Source organism: Bubalus kerabau, chromosome 19 (genome assembly GCF_029407905.1).
Source record: "Bubalus kerabau isolate K-KA32 ecotype Philippines breed swamp buffalo chromosome 19, PCC_UOA_SB_1v2, whole genome shotgun sequence".
Taxonomy (NCBI): domain Eukaryota; kingdom Metazoa; phylum Chordata; class Mammalia; order Artiodactyla; family Bovidae; genus Bubalus; species Bubalus kerabau.
The window spans coordinates 13735892-13758660 of NC_073642.1; positions in this window are offsets into that span (position 1 = coordinate 13735892).

Here is a 22769-nt window from a genome sequence, read left to right on the forward strand (position 1 = left end):
TGTAAAGCGCTTTGAAACCTCTTAGTTTTTCTTCATAAGAAAACACAACAGGGTTCTGTGATTTGAATGATTTGAGGTTGGCAACCCTTACGCAACTTATGGATCTCCATGTTCTGTGGTCATCAATCCCTGATTTCTTTTATTAGTATTAATTAAGACTTACCAGATTCTGAAAGAGATGAACACTAATCCCAGGTGAATGGGGAAGCTACAGTAATTAATCAGAAGTGTGAGGTAAATTTTGTTAACCCATCCTTCCAGATTGGAAAAGAAAAGAACAGAGGTGGTAAAAAATACAAAGGAAGAATTGGTTAGAGCCTCTATTCAGATCAAAGTCAATATGTTTCTGATAAAAATAATGCTACTTGGGTGGTCCCCAGTGAAGCAGATCTTCTGGTATGCCCGCTCTTGTGTGATTTCCTCCCGTATTGACTGAGCTTGGCCGTGAATGTAGCTTTAGAGTGTGTGTGTTTTGTGTGTTAGTCACTCAGCCACGTATGGCTCTCTGCGACTCCATGGACTGTAGCTCACCAAGCTCCTCGGTCAGTGGAATTCTCCAGGCAAGAATACTGGAGTGGGTTGTCATTCCCTTCTCCAGGGGATCTTCCTGACTCGGGGATCAAACCTGGGTCTCCCGCATTCCAGGCAGATTCTTGACCATGTGAGGCACCAGGGAAGCCCCAGCTTTAGTGTACTGCTAGTGAAACGTAAGCTGAGGCTTGGTCTGTGTTTGTGCAGTGGGTCCTGTTCTTTTGAATTTAGCTCTTGGGACACTTCCTGTCAGAACCCAGGTCTCATTCTGAGGGAAGTCCAACTAGCAATATGGAGAGCCATTTGGGGGCAATTCAGGCTCAAACTGAGCTCCCAGGGGACGGCCAGCACCAACTGGAGAAGAGCCACGTGCATGAGCCATCGTGAAAGCAGATCTGTTGGCCAGAGTCAAACCGTCCCATCAGATGCTACAAGGAGTGAAGACTACAGCCCGAGCCAAATTCCAAAATTGTCGGCAAATAAATGCTGTTTTTCTATGTTTAAATCTCTAAGTTTGGGGTGATTCATTCTCCAGCAATAAATAACCAAACATTTCTGAGTCGTTTTTCTGCTATATTGCAAACACTCCAGCTCACAAGTAAAATGGCCAAGGTTTTTCATACCAAGATCCCATCAACACCTTACTTTTCTTGGTCTAGAAAAACCTTAAACCTAATAGCATGCATTCTGTGCATTGTTTTATAGAAACATAATGTAACTCACTCATTGATATTAAGATGTGTACCTATCTATCACTGTACATCCTGATGGTAGGGAAAGGTCCCAGAGGTTCCAAAGTGGGAAGAAGCCAGGTGGGCACGAGGTTGAGTCTGCCTACCAGTCTGTGGCCTTGGCCAAGGCACTGAACCTGCCTGATCATCTGTTTGCTTGTCTCTAAACTGCACAAGATGATCATTCTCAGCTTGTAAGATGGATCAACATAAATGTGTGTGGATGATTCTACTATCATATTTGCCCTATGAAAGTGTTAGTCAAGCAGTTGTGTCCGACTCTTTGTGACCCCATGGACTGCAGCCCACCAGGTTCCTCAGTCTGTGGAATTCTCCAGGCAAGAATCCTGGAGTGGGTAGCCATGCTCTTCTCCACGGGATTCTCCCAACTCAGGGTTCGAATCCAGGTCTCCTGCACTGCAGGCAGATTCTTTACCAGCTGATACAGAAGGGATACCCATAGTAGGTCTTTAATACATGGTAGTTTCTATTGCGACTTTTTGCAGACAGTAAACAATATCTTTCTTTGTAAAAAATTTGAAAGAATTGCAATTCTCCTAGAATTGACCAGCTGATTAAGATCTACAGTTTATGCCAGGGGGGCAAGTTTTTAGGCATAAAGCTCTAGTTCTGATAACTTGAGGCAAAAAATGCAACGGTTATTCTAGAAATAGGGAATAGAAGTCAGCCTTGCCAGTAATATCTTCCTTGGCTTCCCCATTTCATGCAATGACCCCCTTGGAACTGCAGAGCCCAGAATGTGAAAGCCAAATTGGAGACTTCTCTTAAAAAGCATTTTCCCCTCAATTACTCCTTCCCTGTCAATTTTATTCTGGCATAATTCAACTCTCAAGAGATGCGAACGATTTCTTCCTTCTTCCTCCTGAACTATTGTTGATAGGTGGAAACTTTGGGAAAGAAATCCCTGAAGAGGCTTGACATCAGTGAAGCAAAGACATCATTGGAGAACGGTGCAGAATTTGGGCAGGGGACGCTCAACAGTCTCAGAACGGCACATGAAATCACCAGTGATTGTGAAGTGAGATTTCGTAATTCCCTTTGTAAAGTGCTCCTCTTTAAACTGTGCTCCTCTTTAAAGTCTCCATATTTAAAGAATGCTCTTTCTCTTCACCAGGGGAGCTCAGGAAGAAGATACAGCAATGAATAATCAATGCACACTTCAAAGCATGGAACACTAGGAAGTGATTGATGTGTGACAGCACTCACATGTCAGGTTCCCCTCCTGACATTAACATGCAATCTGCAAAAGAAGCCTTGTTTAAGATGTTCACTGATCAGAGCACAGAAAAAAAAAAAATATATATATATATATATATATATGATACTTTCTGCAAAGAAGGGACTTTATCTCAAACCTATAGCAGGCAAGAAGAAAACAGGAAATCAAACATTAAATGTTGAAATGTTGGTGACAGCTTAAAGTGAGCAAAAAAAAAAAAAAAATACAGCACATCTGGAGAGTTTATTCTAAGACCATCACTGAGGCTTTCTCCTCCTTCCTTCCATCTCCCTCACCACTTTGTGACAGACTGGGATCAAGGGAGCTCTACCTTCAATAGGTCAAACCTAGGAATGTCTTGTAAAAGTATTCATTGTTCTGTGCTGGGTTTTGCTGTGGGCTAGACATCTTACTGGAAAGTCAGAACTGAAATTCATAGAGTATATCAAGGAACCAGAGTGAAGAAAGGGACGTGGTGACTGTCTTCCTGCAGAGGTCTGGAGGATAACTCTGTTTCTATAGGAGAGTAGTGTGGAGAGTCAGTGATATATCTGGGATAAAAAATTAAAGTTTAACATAGCATAGAATGTCCTTGAAGGGAGAAGTTATGTGACAGTTTTTGGAAGGAGAGTGGCTTATAGATTGCATGTTTTCTCTGAAATACAGACAACTGAGGCTTTGCTGATTTATATTTAGTTGATATTTCTTTACAGTGGATGCAAAGGTAAATTGAATTGGATATAATAAATGGTTATTGAGCATCTGCTGAGTGTCTGGTGTGAGAATCAGCTCAAATAATACAGAGGCAATTGCAAGGCAAAACCATGAACAGAGGAGTTCCCGGTTATCCCAGCAGGTGGTTCAGATGGGCTTGTGAACTGGTCTGCAGCCAGGCTTCAAGGGCAAGTTCTCCTGCCCCTGCTGCCCCTGCCTGACCGACTCCGGGCCCCTGTCTGATTCAGTCACTGCTATCCTCACGGGTAGCAGCATTAGTGCAGCTGGCAGGACGCACTGTCCCCTGTGCTCCCTGGCCAAGTGGGAGAAAAAGAGAATGTTCCTTCCTGTGTTTAAAGAGCGTTCTAAGTAGGACAGTTCCTGTCTTATATTTTAAAGAAATTTACGAAGCAGTGTTACCAGATGGTACTTATTGAACTTCCCCATCTCTTTATCAACATTCCCTCCTACTCTAGGTCCCAAAACAGATCCTTGAAGCCAGGCTGAAGTCACGTGAGACTATCAGAAACCACATTGTGTTCGGAATTGCTGATTCCTCCAGCAACCAAGACTCACCTCCAGAGCTGATCCCTTCATGCCTGGCTCCTTCTTTCCTTTGAAATGTTTCCCTTCATATTTCCCCATCCCAGCCCTTGAATGGACGTGCTCTTGGCAGATCTGCCCAACAGACTGCTGTCAGATATGCTTAAATGTGTAAATCGTCTAGGCATGTCTAGGGTAGTTGATCCAGAAATATTTGAGGGATGTGTACTTTGAGCACTGGGTAGGACTCTTTCTAACAGTCACATCTCTATGACCCTTGCCCATCTGTCTAACCTCATTTCCAGTGCTTGTCATATTCATCCCACCTTCTACCCGACCCACCCGCACTCTACGCCATGCACTGTTTTACCTCTGGGCATTTGCCTATGCTGTTCTTCTTAACATGTCTTTTTCCCCTTTCATTACTTAATAACGACTTTCTTATCTTTCAAGACAGTGGACTGTACTCTGTGATGACCTAGAGAAGTGAGCTGGCGGGGGAGGTGGGGGGAGGGGTGAGAGAGAGGCTCGCAAGGGAAGGGAAAAATGTATACCTACAGCTGATTCACATTTTGTACAAAAGAGACTAACAACATGGTGAAGCAATTATACTCCAATTAAAAAAAAATTTAAAAAAGAGTTGAAACACTTCACACTGTCTCCATCTGATAACGTGCTCATCATTGCTTCCTCAGTGTCTTGTGAACACCTGCATATATCATGGAGCCCATCACAAGGCTAACTCTGTTTTTGCTTGTTTATCCCCTTTGTTAAATCCTGAGTTCCTCAAGAACAAAATCCGTCTTCTTTTATTCCCTATGCTGGGTACGTAATTAAACCCGAGTAACTGCTTGATAGTTACTGAATGAAAGTCAAGACAGATGTTCATGTTTTCACATCAAACAAAACAATAACTGTAAATATCACCTGGAGTTATCAAGGAAAGCCACTGAAAAGAGATTGTCTCTCCTCTGGGAAGCACATGAAGAAACGTAAGTGGAGAATGCATGTTTGCTTTATTGATTTCACTTCAGTGTCAAAGCCAGTGTCCAGAACGTGGGGCTTTATCTGATCCTTGAGTATAGCAGGGAAAATAAAGGCAAAAGTGACTGTTGCTATCTATATCTGGGCCCTGGGCTCTTTGAAACTCTTAGAGACTGTGCAAATCCCCCTTAGCAAATTATAATATTGATAGCCACTTGATATAAGTAAACTCAGAGAAAAAGCAGACATGCTATGTTGAAAGAATCACAAGAAACTTCCCTGCAATCTCTTGAGAAGTGACCACAACTGGTGAACAAACAAACCACTCAAATGATAAGTCAAAGCAAAGCAGCACAAGACAGGGCAAAACAAATACTCAAAGCTTAACAGCACTTTCACAAAAATGAAGGTGGTGGTATGAAGCTGAAGCGGTGGTGGTGATTTAATCACTAAGTTTTGTCTGACTCTTGAGACCCCATGCACTGTAGCCCACCAGGCTCTTCTGTCCATAGGATTTCCCAGGCAAGAATACTAGAGTGGGTTGCCGTTTCCTTCTCCAGGGGATCTTCTCAACCCAGGGATTGAATCTGGGTCTCCTGCACTGAAGGTGGATTCTTTACTCACTGAGCCACCAGGGAAGCGTGGAAACTTCTAAAGTCTCACGTGATTCTTCTGTTCTGACAGTGGTGGTCAGATGTTCTGGGAGACTCATTTCTCCAAGACACAGTCTAGAAAAGATGGTGCTAGTTTTGGCCTGGTTGGTGTGGGAAGTCAAATTGCTAGATCTGAAGTTACCAAGACAGTGGCACTCAGAGCCTTAAACAAGTTTGGCTGTGACTTTTCACATATTTCTTCACAATTCCCTGTCTTCAATATGTGTCATTTATATTCCTTAAATTGTAGATGATGCAATTTTGCTCAAGTGCCTTTTATAGGAAAAAAGGGAAAGCAGATGCTCATATTTTTTTGCAATGCTTTTCTAAAGAGAAGAAATGAGGCTATTTCTTAACTAAGTTTATGAGTCATAATATTTGTAAATCATAAACATATGGATTCTCATCTTCTGCAACAAATGATTTCTTGTGTCTATGTAAAATAATGGTTACATATAAAGAATAGTTTTATCTTTTTAACATTTTATTTAAATAAAAATTTTAAACATATACAAGAGAAGAAATAGAAGGTAAACAAATGTGCATATAATCATCCCACAGCTCAACAGTTATCAATTTATGACCAATTTAGCATTATCTCTCCCTTTACTCACTTTCCCCTTCACACACATGTTATTTTGAAGCAAATCTATGACATATCATTTCACTAGTAAGTATTTCAGTATGTATGAGTTACTTTAATACGAACTGAAACATTTTTTAGTTCAATACATTAAAAAAAATAATCTTTACCCACAAAAGAAAGAAAAGTATTGATCCAAATAAATTAAGTAGTCTGCTTCCTGTCAATAATACAGGACATCTATCTCTATTTCAACTGATGTTTCTATTCCATTTGATGTATCAAAAGCTATCGAAAGAAAGAGTCCTGAAATGAATTATTACCCTTAGGGAACATGCTAAGAGGACTTCCCTAATAGCTCAGTTGGTAAAGAATCTGCCTGCAATGCAGGAGACCCCAGTTCAATTCCTGGGTTGGGAAGATCCGTTGGAGAAGAGATAAGCTACCCACTCCAGTATTCTTGGGCTTTCCCTGTGGCTCAACTGGTATAGAATCTGCCTGCAATGCGGGAGACCTGGGTTTGGTCCGTGGGTTGGGAAGATCCCCTGGAGAAGGGAAAGGCTACCCACTCTAGTATTCTGGCCTGGAGAATTCCATGGACTTTATAGTCCATGGGGTCACAAAGAGTCGGACATGACTGAGCAAAATATGCTAAGTACCGAATGACCCTTGTTCATTTCTGTTTAACCTTTGCTTCTTTAACATTTTTCATTGATTAACTGATTCATTCAGTCATGCATAAATGGTATACTGAGGACCTGTTATGGACCAGGCAGCAATACTTAATTCTGAAAGTTTATTAGGACTTTTGCCTTGTGGGAACTCGGACCCTTGTAGGAGAGGTGAGCAAAAAGATAACTGCAATGCAGTATAAGGACGCCTGGGCTATCGGGGCTAAGGACAACCTTTAGGTATATAGGTCTTAGTCGCTTCCTTCTTTGCCTCCCTGAGTTAATAAAGGTTTTCATGAATCTCTGTGAAGATGCAACTTAAGGGTATCTTCTTGGTGTTCTTGGTACCGCTCCCTGATTACCTAAAAGGTAGTCAGACTTTCTGCAGATTTCATGAGAGAAGAATATTCCCCATTCCTCATATTAGCAGTTCCAAAGTATACAGTGTTCCTGTGTGTGTGTATGTGTGTATGAGCTTAGTCACTCAGTCGTATCCAACTCTTTACGACCCCATGGACTGTAGCCTGCTAGGCTCTTTTGCCCATGGGATTCTCCAAGCAAGAATACTGGAGTGGGTTGCCATGCCCTCTTCCAGGGCATCTTCCCAATCCAGGGCTCAAAGCCAGGTCTCCTGCAATGCCAATAGATTCTTTACCATATGAGCAACCAGGGAGACTCCTATACATTTTATAGAGGTTGGTGTGAATTGTCAACCTATTTCCAATAGAAAAAAAATATCCTTTCTTCTTTTTTAGAAGTCATGTACCTTAGCCTTAAAATAAGGCAAGTCTCCCAGAAAAAAAACAAAAAACAAAAAATAGCTCCATTACTTCCAAATTAGGGGAACACAGTTTCCACATGCTATTGATTTAGGGCATTCTCATTATCAAAGGGCAATTATTTCTTCCAGAAGAAACATCTGGGGACATTTTGAGAGAAAAGAAGAGAGATCCTTTTGGGTTCTGGATGAAGGGAGCAGAATCCTTTGGGAGAAATCTGGGGTGGAGCACAGGAGGAGAGGGGTGGAGTACCCACAGGGAGGGAGACACAGGATCAAAGTAACAGCCTCATCTGAGGTTACAGAACTCCAAGAGAAGTACTGTGACATGGAGCACTACTAGGGTGTGCCCCAAACCTGGATGACACCAGAGACTCTCATCAACTAACAACCTAACTTCCTTATTTTTTAAAAAATTAAAAACCTGAAAAAAATGAAACAGTAAAGAGCTTAATGTAGCAAGAATACATTGACCCACCACTCAGAATAAAATAAAAACCAAGTAATTTAAATAATAACTTGGCATATTTGCGTCATATGTTTGTTTCTAAAAATATATAGCACATATGCAACACATGTGTAACAACTGTGTAATATGGATGGGGACACTACAGAAGACATTATCCATTCCGCCACTAATAATCATTTTAAAACTATGAGTAAAATCACAACATGATAGCTATCAGCATCATATATATCTCTAGGTGCCAATCGTGAGGGGCTTCCCAGGTGGCTCAGTGGGTAAAGAACCCGCCTGCCAATGCAAAATATGAAAGAGATGCGCGTTGGGTTCCTGGGTCGGGAAGATCCCCTGGAAGAGGGCATGACAACCCACTTGAGTACTCTTGCCTGGAGAATCCCGTGGACAGGGGAGCCTGGTGTGCTACAGTCCATGGGATCACAAAGAGTCAAATACGACTGAAGCGACTTAGTACAGGAGCACGTCAATTGTGAGAGTTTCTTAAAGGTATCTTCTGAGGGAGAGAATTGGCTTCTGGTGTAAATAAAAATGCATATTTTTAACCTACCTTCAAGATTAAGGTTTCTTTCCTCTGCATGTCCTGTCTATTGATGACTCCCTTAAAGATATTCTTCATATTTGTTGCTGTATTTTAAAATTTTATTCGTAGCGTTCCTTTTGATTCTCCTTTAGATTTCTACTTCTTTCCTGATATTACTTATTTAGTCTTGTGTGTTGCCTGCTTTTTCCACTATATCCTTTAAAGTATTAATTGTAGTTACTTTAAATTTGCTCATTTGTAGCATTTCTTTTTAGATGCCACATGTAAGGAATGCAATACAGTATTTTCCCTCTGTCTAAATGACTTCACTCAGTATGATGATGTCCAGGTTCATCCATTAGAGAAGGCAATGGCACCCCACTCCAGTACTCTTGCCTGGAAAATCCCATAGATGGAGGAGCCTGGTGGGCTGCAGTCTGTGGGATCGCTGAGAGTCGGACACGACTGACTGCCTTCACTTTGACTTTTTACTTTCATGCATTGGAGAAGGAAATGGCAACCCACTCCAGTGTTCTTGCCTGGAGAATCCCAGAGATGGGGGAGCCTGGTGGGCTGCCGTCTCTGTGGTTGCACAGAGTCAGACACGACTGAAGCGACTTAGCAGCAGCAGCAGCAGGTTCATCCATGTTGCTGCAATTTTGGTATTATTTCATTCTTTTTAATGACTGAGTAATAGTTCATTGTATATATGTACAACAGTACAACATCTTCTTTATCCATTCCTTTGTTAATGGGCACTGAGGTTGCTTCCATGTCTTGGCTGCTACAATGAACATTGGGGTGCATGTATCCTTTTGGACCGTGTTTTTCTCTGGATATGTGGCCAGAAGTGGGATTGTAGGGTCATATGGTAGCTCTATTTTTAGTTTTCAAAGGAACTTCCATACTGTTCTCCATAGGGTGGAGCCTTTTTTCTTGTTATCTAAGACTTTCGCTTTTCACTTTCATGCATTGGAGAAGGAAATGGCAACCCACTCCAGTGTTCTTGCCTGGAGAATCCCAGGGACGGTGGAGCCTCGTGGGCTGCCGTCTATGGGGTCACACAGAGTCAGACACGACTGAAGGGACTTAGCAGCAGTAGCAGCAAGACTCCCCTCATCCCTCTTTAATGAGATAGGAAGGCTGAAGGACTGAAATAAGGAGCGGCTCCCTTTCTCTAAAATTCGATGGCAACATTTGCTCTTTTCCCAGTCCTTATTCTTGAAGATTGGAACTTTATTAAAGAAATAGTCCTGGGAAGGTTTTATCATAACTACTATTCCATCCTTGCTAAGGTGGGAAGTGGACTGTGAAATGATGTTGGTGGGTGTTCTTGGATCGTTCCTGTGAGAATCTCGTGAGATCCTGAAGGAACCCAAAGTATGAGGGTATCAATGACTGGTCCCTAGTTCACACCTGACCTTCAGCAACTTGTCAAAATAATGAGTTAAGTGTTTCTACTGGCTTTTGGCATTCATCAGTTTCTGCTCCAAGTACGCCAATCTCACTCTGGTATCTCTCCTAAGCAAACTTCTCTCCAGATTTCAGTAAGGTGCTTTGCCCTCTGGTCTCACTTACCTGGTAGGTCCAAGAAAAGCTACTGAGTTTCTGTTTGTTCTTGTTGTAAGGATGAACATGATGAGTTCCATGCTTTTTACATGTCAGAGTTGAAACAGAAAGTAGATGTAAATGTTTTTCTTATAGTATGTTTTTCCAAGTTTTACAGAGAGCTTGAAAAAATTTGCACTCCCACAACCTATGAGTAAAATTTCCTGTTTCTTCATTTTTCTCACCTACTTGCCAGCAATTGCTATCATTTTTAAAATTTGCCAAATTGATGGATGAAAAGTGGTTTCTTATTGTGAATTTTTAATTACAAGAGTCAGAACAGTCTTCCTATGAATTGATTGAATAAATGAACTTCCTGTTCAAAACTTTGGACCATTTTCCAATAGTGTTTTTTTCTCCCTTTCTTTTTTTTTTTTTATAAACCTTTAAGGCTTGTTATTCATTGGATATTATACATTGAGAAGCAGTAAATTTTCAATAATTTTCTTTTGGGTTTTTTTAGTCTTATTAGAAAAACTTTCTCTAGTCTATGCTCTTTTATGTCTTACTCTATTCTTTTTTTTTTTTATGTTTAGGTGGGTTTCCCTGGTGCCTCAGACAGTAAAGAATTTTCCTGCAATGCAGGAGATCCAGGTTCAACACCTGGACCAGGAAGACCCCCTGGAGAAGGAAATGGCAACCCACTCCAGTATTCTTGCCTGGAGAATTCCATGGACAGAGGAGTCTTGTGGGCTACAGTCCATGGGGTTGCAAAGAGTCAGACATGACTGAGTGACTACCACTTCATTTCATATGTAGCATATCTTTTCATTTTTTTTTTTTGTATCAACTACCTATTATTTTAACATCGTAAAAAAGCCAATAGTATGTATACAATTCATCACTCTTCTGGTGCTTAGATGTTATTATCAACCAATAACATTAATTTTATCACATATTTGTTTTCCAGTTGCTCAGTCATGTCCAACTCTTTGTGACCACATGGACTGCAGAACGCCAGGCTTTTCTGTCCTTCATCATCTACTGGAGCTTGCTCAAACTCATGTCCATAGAGTCAGTAATGCCATCTGACCATCTCATCCTCTGTCTTCCCCTTCTCCTCCCGCCTTCAATCTTTCCCAGTATCAGGATATTTTCTAATGAAAATTTTATCAATTTTGTACAGTTTATATGTGATTATTTGGCACTCTAAAATAGCTTTTTTTCCCCCACTAATGAACATGTTATTTCTTCTAATTTATTCCCATAGATCTTTTGTTTTTACATTCTTCTATACAGGTCTTTCACAGTTCAGTTGGTAAAGAACCCACCTACAATGCAGGAGATCCCAGTTTGATTCCTGGATTGGGAAAATCCACTGGAGAAGGGATAGGCTACTCATTCCAGTATTCTTGGGCTTCCCTTGTGGCTCAGCTGGTAAATAATCCACCTGTAATGCTGGAGACCTAGGTTTGGTCCCTGGGTTGGGAAGATTCCTTGGAGAAGGGAAAGGCTACCCACTCTAGTATTCTGGCCTGGAGAATTCCATGTACTGTATAGTCCATGGGGTCACAAAGAGTCAGACACAACTGAGTGACTTTCACCCACATACAGGTCTTATATGTCCTTTTTAGGTTTATGTAGCTTATTGCTTATTTCAATGATATATTTGTTTTACCTAATAGTTTTCCAACTGACTATTTTTTAAGTATAGGACTGCTGCTGCTTCTGCTGCTGCTGCCAAGTCGCTTCAGTCGTGTCCGACTCTGTGCGACCCCATGGACTGCAGCCTACCAGGCTTCTCCGTCCATGGGATTCTCCAGGCAAGAACACTGGAGTGGGTTGCCATTTCCTTCTCGGACTACTATGTTTTCCTGCTGCTGCTGCTGCTGCTAAGTCGCTCCAGTCGTGTCTGACTCTGTGCGACCCCATAGATGGCAGCCCACCAGGCTCCCCCGTCCCTGGGATTCTCCAGGCAAGAACACTGGAGTGGATTGCCATTTCCTTCTTCAATGTATCAAAGTGAAAAGTGAGAGTGAAGTCGCTTAGTCGTGTCCAACTCTTAGCAACCCCTACAATTGTCTTTTTATTCAGTGTGCTAGCTGAAGTCCCTAACTAATTCTATCAGTTTGACTATAGTTACTCATACCTTCTTTTTGGACAATCATTTGTTTAGGAGTAGTGTCAGTTTTGTTTTTCTTCCTAGCCCTCTTAACCACAGTTCTTTTTTTCCTTTATTTTGTTGGTTTGAGCATCTAATGCAATTTTGAATAGTACAGTGATTCTGACTTTATACTTGACTAAAGATAGTATGGGAGAGGGCAGTGGCCCCCCACTCCAGTACTCTCGCCTGGAAAATCCCACGGATGGAGAAGTCTGGTGGGCTGCAGTCCATGGGGTTGCTAGGAGTCGGGCACGACTGAGCAACTTCCCTTTCACTTCTCACTTTCATGCATTGGAGAAAGAGATGGCAACCCACTCCAGTGTTCTTGCCTGGAGAATCCCGGGGACGGCAGAGCCTGGTGGGTGACATAGCAGCAGCAGCAGCAAAGATAGTATGCTTCTAAAATTTTATCATATATATATATATTTCTTTTATGGTTAATTTAAAAATATTGTACATTTTCTCAAAAAAATATTTAGAGTCTGTTTTAGAGCAGAATTATTCACACACACACACTTATTGTTATTCAGTGCTGGGCACTTTACTAAGCATCCTGTCATGCGTTATTTAATTTTATCTTCACAACACATTTATGGAGTAGGCACTATTATTATGGCTATTTTGAAGTAAAGGAAACAAACATACACCACTGAGCAAGAATTTGAATCTAGTGAGATGTCTTATTCAAAATTGTCTGTTTTCAACCACCAGGCAATAATACCTCTCCTAAATTCACAAATATTTGCATCTGTTTTAACTGAAGCTTGTTAATTGTGCTGACCTTCATATCTGGCTTTCTTGCCCTGTTCTTGCCTGTCTTATTTATCATTTACTGAGAGTAGTGCTAAATCTCTCACTATGATTGTGTGTGTCAATTTTGTCACATAAATCATGTTTTGCTTTAAATAATTTGACATTTTATTTTGTAGTGTTACATTCAGAATTGCTATAGTTAGGTGGTGGGTTACACAGTTTCATTGACATCTAGCTTTAAGAATTGCTCTTGAGAAATTGCATACCTGATTCTTCACCAGTTATACGAAATCTGGTTTTTTCCCTCTATGGAAGCTTTTAGGATTATTTTCTTTTCCTCTGAAGTACTAAAACTTTAAGATGAAGTGCCTTGGCATGTGTGGGTGTGTATGTATATTTTGTTTCCATACTATGCACTTTTTTTGTTTCCTCTGCATTCTTTCATCTTTTGCTTCTTTTGGCCATTGAATTTATTGCAGGGATTTCTACAAATAACAAGTGATCTATGTTTTATTCCTAAATAAGGAGACATTGAAATGTTGAGTGTAAGCTGTGTACATGGAAGGATTTTTCAACTGGCAAACTTCACTGGAGGGAAATTGAACACGGATCTAGAAGTTTCTTTTGGGGATGCCTGAGTATTAATATCTATATGGCTTTTCTCTTGGATGGCTTCATTTAGCTAAATTAGAATCCTTAAGCACCTTCCCTTAGGGTTTTGAGTTACACTGTGGCACTCAGGGACTTCCCTAGTGGTTCAGATGGTAAAGAATCTGCCTGTAACGCAGGGTTCAGTCCTTGGGTTGGGAAGATCTGCTGGGGTAATCACTCTAGTATTCTTGCCTGGAGGATTCCATGGACAAGAGGACCCTGTCCATGGGGTCGCAAAGAGTTGGACAGGACTTAATGACTATCACTTTCACTTTCACTGGCACTCTAGGATGAAAGTGGGGGAGGAGAAAAAGAGATCTTACTTTTCAATATATAGATCTTCCTTACATCCTAATAAATTCATCATAAGCTGAAAAAAAAAAATTCATTCAATAACTCCATCTACAGACCATCCTAGCTTAGCCTAGCCTACATTAAATGTGCTCAGAACACTTGCATTAGCCTAAAGTTGGGCAAAATCATCTAATGAAAAGCCTATTTTATCATAAAGTGTTGAATATCTCATGTAATGTACTGAATACTGTGATGAAAGTAAAAAACAACATGTTGCTGTTCGGTCACGAAGTCATATCCAGCTCTTTCAGATCCCATGAACTGCAGTGCTTTAGACGTCTCTGTCCTTCACTTTCCTCTTTAGTCTGCTCAAACTCATAACCACTGAGCCAGTGATGACATCCAACTACCTCTTCCTCTGTCACCGCCTTCTCCTCCTGACCTCAATCTTTTCCAGCATCACTGTCTTTTCCAATGAGTCTGTTTTTTTGTTTCAGGTGGCCAAAATATTGGAGCCTCAGCTTTAGCATCATTCCTTTCAATGAATATTCAGGGTTGATTTCCTTTGGGATTGACTGGTTTGATCTACTTGCAGTCCAAGGGATTCTCGAGTATCTTCTTCAGGACCACAGTTCAAAGCATCAATTCTTCAGCACTCAGGCTTCTTTATGGTCCAACTCTCACATCTGTACATGACTACAGGAAAAACCATAGATTTGACTATACAGACCTTTGTCAGCAAAGTGATGTTTCTGCTTTTTAATACACTGTCTAGGTTTGTCATATCTTTTCTTCCAAGGAGCAAGTGTTTTTAAATTTCTTGACTGCAGTCACCATCTGCAGTGATTTTGGAGCCCAAGAAAATGAAATCTGACACTGTTTGCAGTTTTTCCTCATCTATTTGCCATGAAGTGATGGGACTGAATGCCATGATTTTTGTTTTCTGAATGTTGAGTGTTAAGCCAGCTTTTTTGTTCTCCTTTTCTCCTTTAGCAAGATGCTCTTTAGTTCCTCTTCACTTTCTTCCATTAAGTGGTATCATCTGCATATCTAGGTTTGTTGATATTTCTCCCAGCAATCTTGACTCCAGCTTGTGAGTCATCCCGCCCTGCATTTCACATGATGTACTCTGCATAGAAGTTAAATAAGCAGGGTGACAGTATACAGCCTTGACGTACTTCTATCCCAATTTTGAACCAGTCCGTTGTTCCATGTCCAGTTCTAACTGTTCCTTTTTACCCTGCATACAGGTTTCTTAGGAGGCAGGTAAGGTGGTCTGGTATTTCCATATTTTCAAGAATATTCCACAGTTTTTGTGATCCACACAGTCAAAGGCTTTAGTATAGTCAATGAAGCAGAGGTAGATTTTTTTTTTTAATCCCTTGCTTTTTCTATGGTCCTGAGGATGTTGACAATTTGATCTCTGGTTTCTCTGCCTTTCTAAACCCAGTACATCTGGAGGTTCTAGGTTCACATACTGCTGAAGCCTAGCTTAAAGATTTTGAGCATAATCTTGCTAACATGTGAAATGAGTGAAATTGTATAAAAATTTGAACATTGTTTGGCATTGCCTTTCTTTGGGATCGGAATGAAAACTGACTTTTACCTGTCCTGTGGCCACTGCTGAGTTTTCCAAATTTGCTGGAGTGATGAGTGCAGCACTTTAGCATCCTCATCTTTTAGGATTTAAAATAGCTCAACTGGAGTTAGTTTTGTTCATAGTAATGCTTCCTAAGGCCCACTTGACTTCACACTCCAGGATGTCTGGCTCTAGGTGACTGATCACACCATCATGGTTATCTAGACCATTAAGACATTTTTTGTACAGTTCTTCTGTGTACTCTTGCCACTTCTTAATCTCTTCTGCTTCTGTTAGGTCTTTGCTGTTTTTGTCCCTTATTGTGCCTATCATGCATGAAATGTTCTCTTGGTATTTCCAATTTTCTTAAAGAGATCTCTAGTCTTTCCTGTTCTATTGTTTTCCTCTACTTCTTTGCATCGTTCACTTATGAAGACTTTCTTATCTCTCTTTTCCATTCTCTGGAACTCTGCATTCAATTGGGTATATCTTTGCCTTTATCTTTCATCTTTTGCTTCTCTTCTTTCCTCAGCTATTTGTATGGCCTCTTCAGACAACCACTTTGCTTTCTTGCATTTCTTTTTCTAAGATATAGTTTTGGTCACCACCTCCTGTACAATGTTATGAACCTCCGTCCTTAATTCTTCAGGCATTCTGTCTACCAGATCTAGTCCTTTGAATCTATTTGTCACCTCCACAGTATAATCAAAAGGGATTTGATTTAGGTCATACTTGAAGGGCTTAATGGTTTTCCCTACTTTCTTCAATTTGAGCCTGAATTTCACAATAAGGAAATGATGATCTGAGCCACAGTCAGCTCCAAGTCTTGTTTTCCTGACTGTATAGAGCTTCTCCATCTTTGGCTGCAAAGAATATAATCAATCTGATTTTGGTATTGACCATCTGGTGATGTCCATGTGTAGAGTCTTCTCTTGTGTTGTTGGAAGAGGGTGTTTGCTCTGACCAGTGCGTTCTCTTGGCAAAAAAAACTCTGTTAGCCTTTGCCCTGCTTCACTTTGTACTCCAAGGCCAAATTTGCCTGTTACTCCAGGCATCTCTTGACTTCCTACCTTTCCATTCAGTCTCCTACAATGAAAAGGATATATTTTTTGTGTATTAGTTCTTGGAGTCTTGTAAGTCTTCATAGAATCATTCAATTTCAGCTTCTTTGACCTCAGTGGTTGGGCATCAACTTGGATTACTGTGATGTTGAATGGTTTGTCTTGGAAGTGAACCAAGTTCATTCTGACATTTTTGAGATTTCACCCAAGTACTGCATTTCAGAGTCTTTGTTGACTATGAGAGCTACTCCATTCCTTCTAAGGGATTCTTGCTCATAATAGTAGATAATGGTCATCTGAATTAAATTCGCCCATTCCTATCCATTTTAAATCACTGATTCCTAAAACGTTGCTGTTCACTCTTGCCATCTCCTCTTTGACCACATCCAATTTACCGTGATTCATGGATCTAACATTCCAGGTTCCTATGTAATATTGTTCTTTATAGCATTGGACTTTACTGCCACCACCAGACACAACCACAGCTGGGTGTTGTTTCTGCTTGGCTTAGCCTCTTCATTCTTTCTGTAGCTATTTCTCTGCTCTTCCTTAGTAGTATATTGGACACCTATGGACTTGGGGGCTCATCTTTCAATCTCATGTCTTTTTTCCTTTTCATACTGTTTACGGGTTCTTAAGGCAAGAATACTGAAGTGGTTTGCCATTCCCTTCCCCCGTGGATACAGTGCATGGTTACATGCATACAGAATGATAATTCAGTGTACTGGTTGCTTACACTCATGATCTCATGACTGCCTGGGAGCCACCTCACCGCCCCTGCCCAGCAGCACAAGAAGGTAGCCAACAGCATATTGCTGGCCCAGGAAAAGGTTACAATCCAAACTTTTAAATATGACTTCCAATGAATGTGTATTGCTTTTGCACCATTGCAAAGTTGAAAAATCCTAAATCTAACCATGATAAGTGGTGGATTGTTTCTATAGTTGTTTGCTTGACTTGCTTTTTGGTGTTTTCAAAGGTACTATACCCTGCCCTCACCTGCACAGAGACTAGGAAGGTCCATCCTTTCCAGAGAATCCTCTTAAAAAAAAAAAAAAAGCTTCTTTTTTTAAATTGGAGGCTAATTACTTTACAATATTGTAGTGTTTTTTGTTATACATTGACATGAATCAGCCATGCGTGTACATGTGTTCCCCATCCTGAACCCCCCTCTCACCTCCCTCCCCACCCCATCGCTCAGGATTGTCCCAAGAACCCTCTTTCTATTTTGTTATGGTTGAGGGAATGGGGAGAGGGGGATGAGTGAGGAAGAAGGGAGGGGGACCCGGGCTTCAGCTCCTCTAGAGTACATTTCAATCAATGCAAATCCATTCCTCCCTCTGCTTTCAGAGGCTCATGGCATTTTTAATGCCTGAACGTTCAGCATTCTGAGACTTAAATTAGTTGCTTTTTCTTGTTCTTGTTTTGTACTTATGTCCTTTATTTATAGTCACTTCGTCATTATTTATTTTTGTACTTGAGGGTTAATATTTTATTTATTTATTTGTTTGGCTGCACAGCTCTTCTTTGAAGCACTCGGGATTTTGAGCTCCATTGCCGCATGCGGGATCTGTAGTTGAAGCATAAAGGATCTTTCAGTTCCTGCATATAGCTTTAGTTCCCTGACTAGGGATTAAGACTTGGCCCCCTGCATTGGGCTTGTGGAATAAACCACTAGACCACCAGGGAAATCCTGGATTTATATATATATATATATATTTTTTTTTTAAGTCAGTTTTAGTTGGCTTTATGAGTTGAATAGAGATTTAGCCATATTTAGGATATTTAACCAAGAGTTTATCTGATTCACTTTCAAATCAGCATTTCTATTTATGTGTTCTCAGGTATCATTTATATTGTTCATTGCCGTCTCTCTGAATATCTTAAACATACTTATTTCCAAGTGGCTTTTGTATTGCCGTGGGAAGTGAACTGCCCTGTGCTTGGTCCAGTTAACTTTCTCTCACAGTACAGTTTGCTTCTGGGTTTTGCTGCTTATTGCTTCCTCTGTTGACTTCTCAGATAATCCAGCATGTGTCCTTCTTTTTAATAAGCAGAGGTTTATTTTTTTGGGGGGTGGGGGGAGGGCATGGGATTAGTTTCAAGTTTGTGTCTTTTTTATTATTCTTTCTTTTTAAACTAGTTTTTACATTATTTTTTTGGCTACATGTCTTCTCCATGTTCAGTCGTGTGAAGATGGGATTTTTTTTAGATGAAATAACCCATAGAATTTATCTTCCCCTAATGTATAGCTAAGCCTAGTGATGAACACACCCAAGCTTATTTAGCAGTTGTATAAGGTTTGATTGTTGAAATATTTTCTTAAGAGGACACTTAACAAATTCTGCCATCTCTTTATCCAGATTCTAACACAGTACCTGGCATGTTTTAGTGGATTGCAAATATTTGTTGGATAAATGCTTGACAGGAAAGGTGATAAAGGATCAGAGAATAGCATTGGTTTTAAAAGGAACATGTTGGGAGGGAGCTGTCAAAAGAGCAAACTTGGTGATTGAGATTCCAGAGATAAATCCATCTGTCTATACACTGTGTTACTGGGCTGAACCAAATTAACCAAAGAACAAAAGAAAATTAATTTAAAATTTTCGTATCTCAGAAGATTTTTTACTAATGTTACTAATATTAACTACAATTCAGCAGAGATAATGAATAGAAATACACATGAGACGATCTACACTGCCTGCTACTGAGCATCAAATAAAGAAAAGAAGCCAAGGATATTCCACACACCAGTTACTAGGCCTTTTCTAGTAACTTTTTTTTTTTTTTTTTTTAATCTTTTGGCTGTGCTGAGCGGCATGTAGGATACTTAGTCCCCTGACCAGGGATCGAACTCACGAAGTGAAATCATGGCGTCTAAACCACTGGGCCACCAGGGAAGTCCCTAACCCATTTTAAAATGATGAAGACAAACATTTGATCACAATTTTCAGATCAGTTTCCCACCAGTCCTCAATGGAGCCTCCAGTTTTATCCCATCTCCATTATACTTCACGGAACAGCACAGGACTGCTTTGTCTCTCACAAGACAAATGCATGTGAGACAGGCTTCTCACAAATGTAAGACCCAGGCTTCTCAGACAAATGACCCAAGAGGAAATTATGTGCACACCAATTATGTGCACACAAGCAACAGTGTGATTAAAAAGCTTTAGTCTCTCAGTTGTGTCCGACTCTTTGCGTCCTCATGGACTATAACCCACCAGGCTTTTCTGTCCATGGAATTCTCCAGGCAAGAATACTGGAGTAGGTTGCCATTCCCTTCTCCAAGGGATCTTCCCAACCCAGGGATCGTATCCAGGTTTCCCGCATTGCAGGCAGATTCTTTACTGTCTGAGCCCCCAGGGAAGCTCACACAAGCAATACTGCTTTTCAAAAAGTCTCTCACCCTGGACTGTATCTGATTGCATAAACCCTTCCGCCATTTCCAGCTGAGTTTATAGTTGAAAGGGAAGGGACAATTAAACAGGTAAATACCAACTGGGGCAAGATGAAACATGCTTTTTGAGGAGCTCTGCAGCTGCAACTTAAGCATAATTTCCTTTTCTCCAATATAGTGAAGGTGTATAAAAATAAATGAGGTGGCATACAGGGTGCTAAGCAGATTTGGTCCCTCATGCCTTTTCAAATATTTCTACCAGGTTTGCAGAGCAAAGTCTGCTGCCAATCATAGCGATTCACTGGGGAGGAGCTCTAAGAGGGAAAATAAATCATATGCTAATTCTCCAAGTTGGAGGGAGGTGGGGGAAGAAATGCCTGGCAGGGAAGGTCAAGGAAATACATCATAAGTAAGAAAATTTTCTAATAACCAAAATCCATCTTTGAAAACTTCCAGACTAGCTTATCTATACAGATTTCCATCTTTTTTCCCTGCTGAATACTACCATTTCTCTAACATCCTTATTTCATATAGTAAATTAGTAACGCAGAAATTCCTCTCTGAAATGAAGTCAGCATTCAGAGCAAAGGAACCCCAAAGCTGTTTGAAACTAGTCAGAGTTTTGGAAATAGCTCTCCTCAGGAAAGTACAGGTCATTATTCCCATTTTGCAAACTCTGCAAGGGCTCATGTCCCTCTAGTATTGTAAACTCTCTTTCCAGCAAGGGCACTGGTCACAGACTGCAAGTCAAAGACAAAGGGTTGGGCACAGACCCAGTTTGAAATAGGTTAGCTTGTTTCTGGAGCATAGATTTTGTTTTCTGTCAAGCCTCTGACATTTCTTTCTCGGTTCCAGAGTCTGTGCTTTGCTATTTAACTGCTGGTCCAATCCTGGGCTTCCCTTGGTGGCTCAGTGGTAAGGAATCAGCCTGCAATGCAGAAGCTTCAGGAGATGCGGGTTCAATCCCGGGATCGGGGAGATTCCCTAGAGGAGGGCATGGCAACCCACTCCAGTATTCTTGCCTGGAGAAACCCATAGACAGAGGAGCCTGGCGGGCCGCTGTTCAGAGTCGCAAAGTGTCGTAAACGACTGAAGCGACTTGACATGCACGGCCGGCCAGTCTTCCTCCTCCTCCTCTTTCCCCCAGTCTCAGCCCCCCAAACATGGGCTGCTATGCGTCCACTACAGCGTTCACCACAGCGTTACGGACGTAGATTTCCAGCAAGGTAGTGTTATTTACATTCTTCTGGTTAAGTCAGACCTTGTTTTCTCTCTGGCTCGCGATCCGCTATTCAACCACTTACTAGGTCTGCGATCTTGCGGCAACTGTAACAATTCTATGAGCCTCATTTTTCTCACCTGGGGAGAGAAAATTGAGATTACGATAATTATAATTATTCTATGAGATGCTAGATGGAAAAGTTTTCTGTCAGAGGCTATCTTTCTTTTTGTCTCTTCTTCCTTCTGTTTTTCTTCATCGTTAGTGCTATTATCTATCATCTATCTATAACTCTATAATGAGGCACATGATGTAATATGGGTCAAATTTGAAACTGGGAATGCCTCGGAATTTCTAGAGTATGGTTTTACAGTAATATGAACAATACTCACCTAATGAACCATGAATGTGTGTTTATAACATCTATAATTTTGGTCATTGAATCCATTTATTTATTTCATCTTTCAATCAATATTTACTGAGAGGGAACTTCTCTAGTGGTCCAGTGTCTAAGAATCCACTTTCCAATGCAGGGACGTAAATTCCATCCCTGGTCTGTGAACTAAGCTCCTACATGCCAAGGAGTGACTATGCCTGTACACCCCAACTACTGAACCTGCACTCTAGAGCCCATGTGCCACAACAAGAGAAAGCCCGCCTACCACAGAGCCTGAGCCCTGCAAGGAAGACCCAGTGAAGTCAAAAAGTCAAAAGAAAAAAAAAATGTAATGAGAACCATCTATTGTCTGATGCTGAGTTGGATGATGGAGTCACAGAAGAATATCCCACAGTTCTTGCCTTTAAAAATTTTCATTCTGCCATGAAGTCATCAATTTAACAATTTCTAGATGACTCCAATAGTGAATGAATTTGTTGCTGCTGCTGCTGCTAAGTTGCTTCAGTCGTGTCTGACTCTGTGCGACCCCATAGACGGCAGCCCACCAGGCTCCCCCGTCCCTGGGATTCTCCAGGCAAGAACACTGGAGTGGGTTGCCATTTCCTTCTCCAATGCATGAAAGTAAAAAGTGAAAGTGAAGTTGCTCAGTCATGTCCGACTCTTAGCGGCCCCATGGACTGCAGCCTACCAGGCTCCTCCGTCCATGGGATTTTCCAGGCAAGAGTACTGAAGTGGGGTGCCATTGCCTTCTCTGGAATGAACTTGTTAATGCCTATTAAAATCTTGCCATGAAGAATCCTGACCCCAGTGACTGCACAGCTCATCCTTGAGGGGCTGTTCTTACAAAGTGGCTCCCCAGAATGATGTTAACCAAGCCTTTCTTGCTGCAGTCTAAGGCTATTAGCAGTAGCCACAACACATCCGTCAGGAGTATAATATGATAGTCACTGCAGTTCATTCAATATTATTCAGAGGCTCACTGAAGAGTATATTTTAAAAACCACATAGCTTATGGCATGTAATAGTTTTCTAGAACATATTCTTGGTTTGAGTCTGATAAATAGAGAATGAGGAATGCAGATGTCATCATTGTGGTTATTCACCCGCTCCAATCCCTTAATATTGGTCTGCTATCACCGGCTGACGCTGAGGGTTGTGGTAAAGCAAAATCCTTGAAAACTGTTATTAGATCAATTAAAAGATAGGTATTGCACATTCAGCTACTACCTCTTGGCTACAATTTTATCCTCTTAACTACTGTGTCATGCCCATCT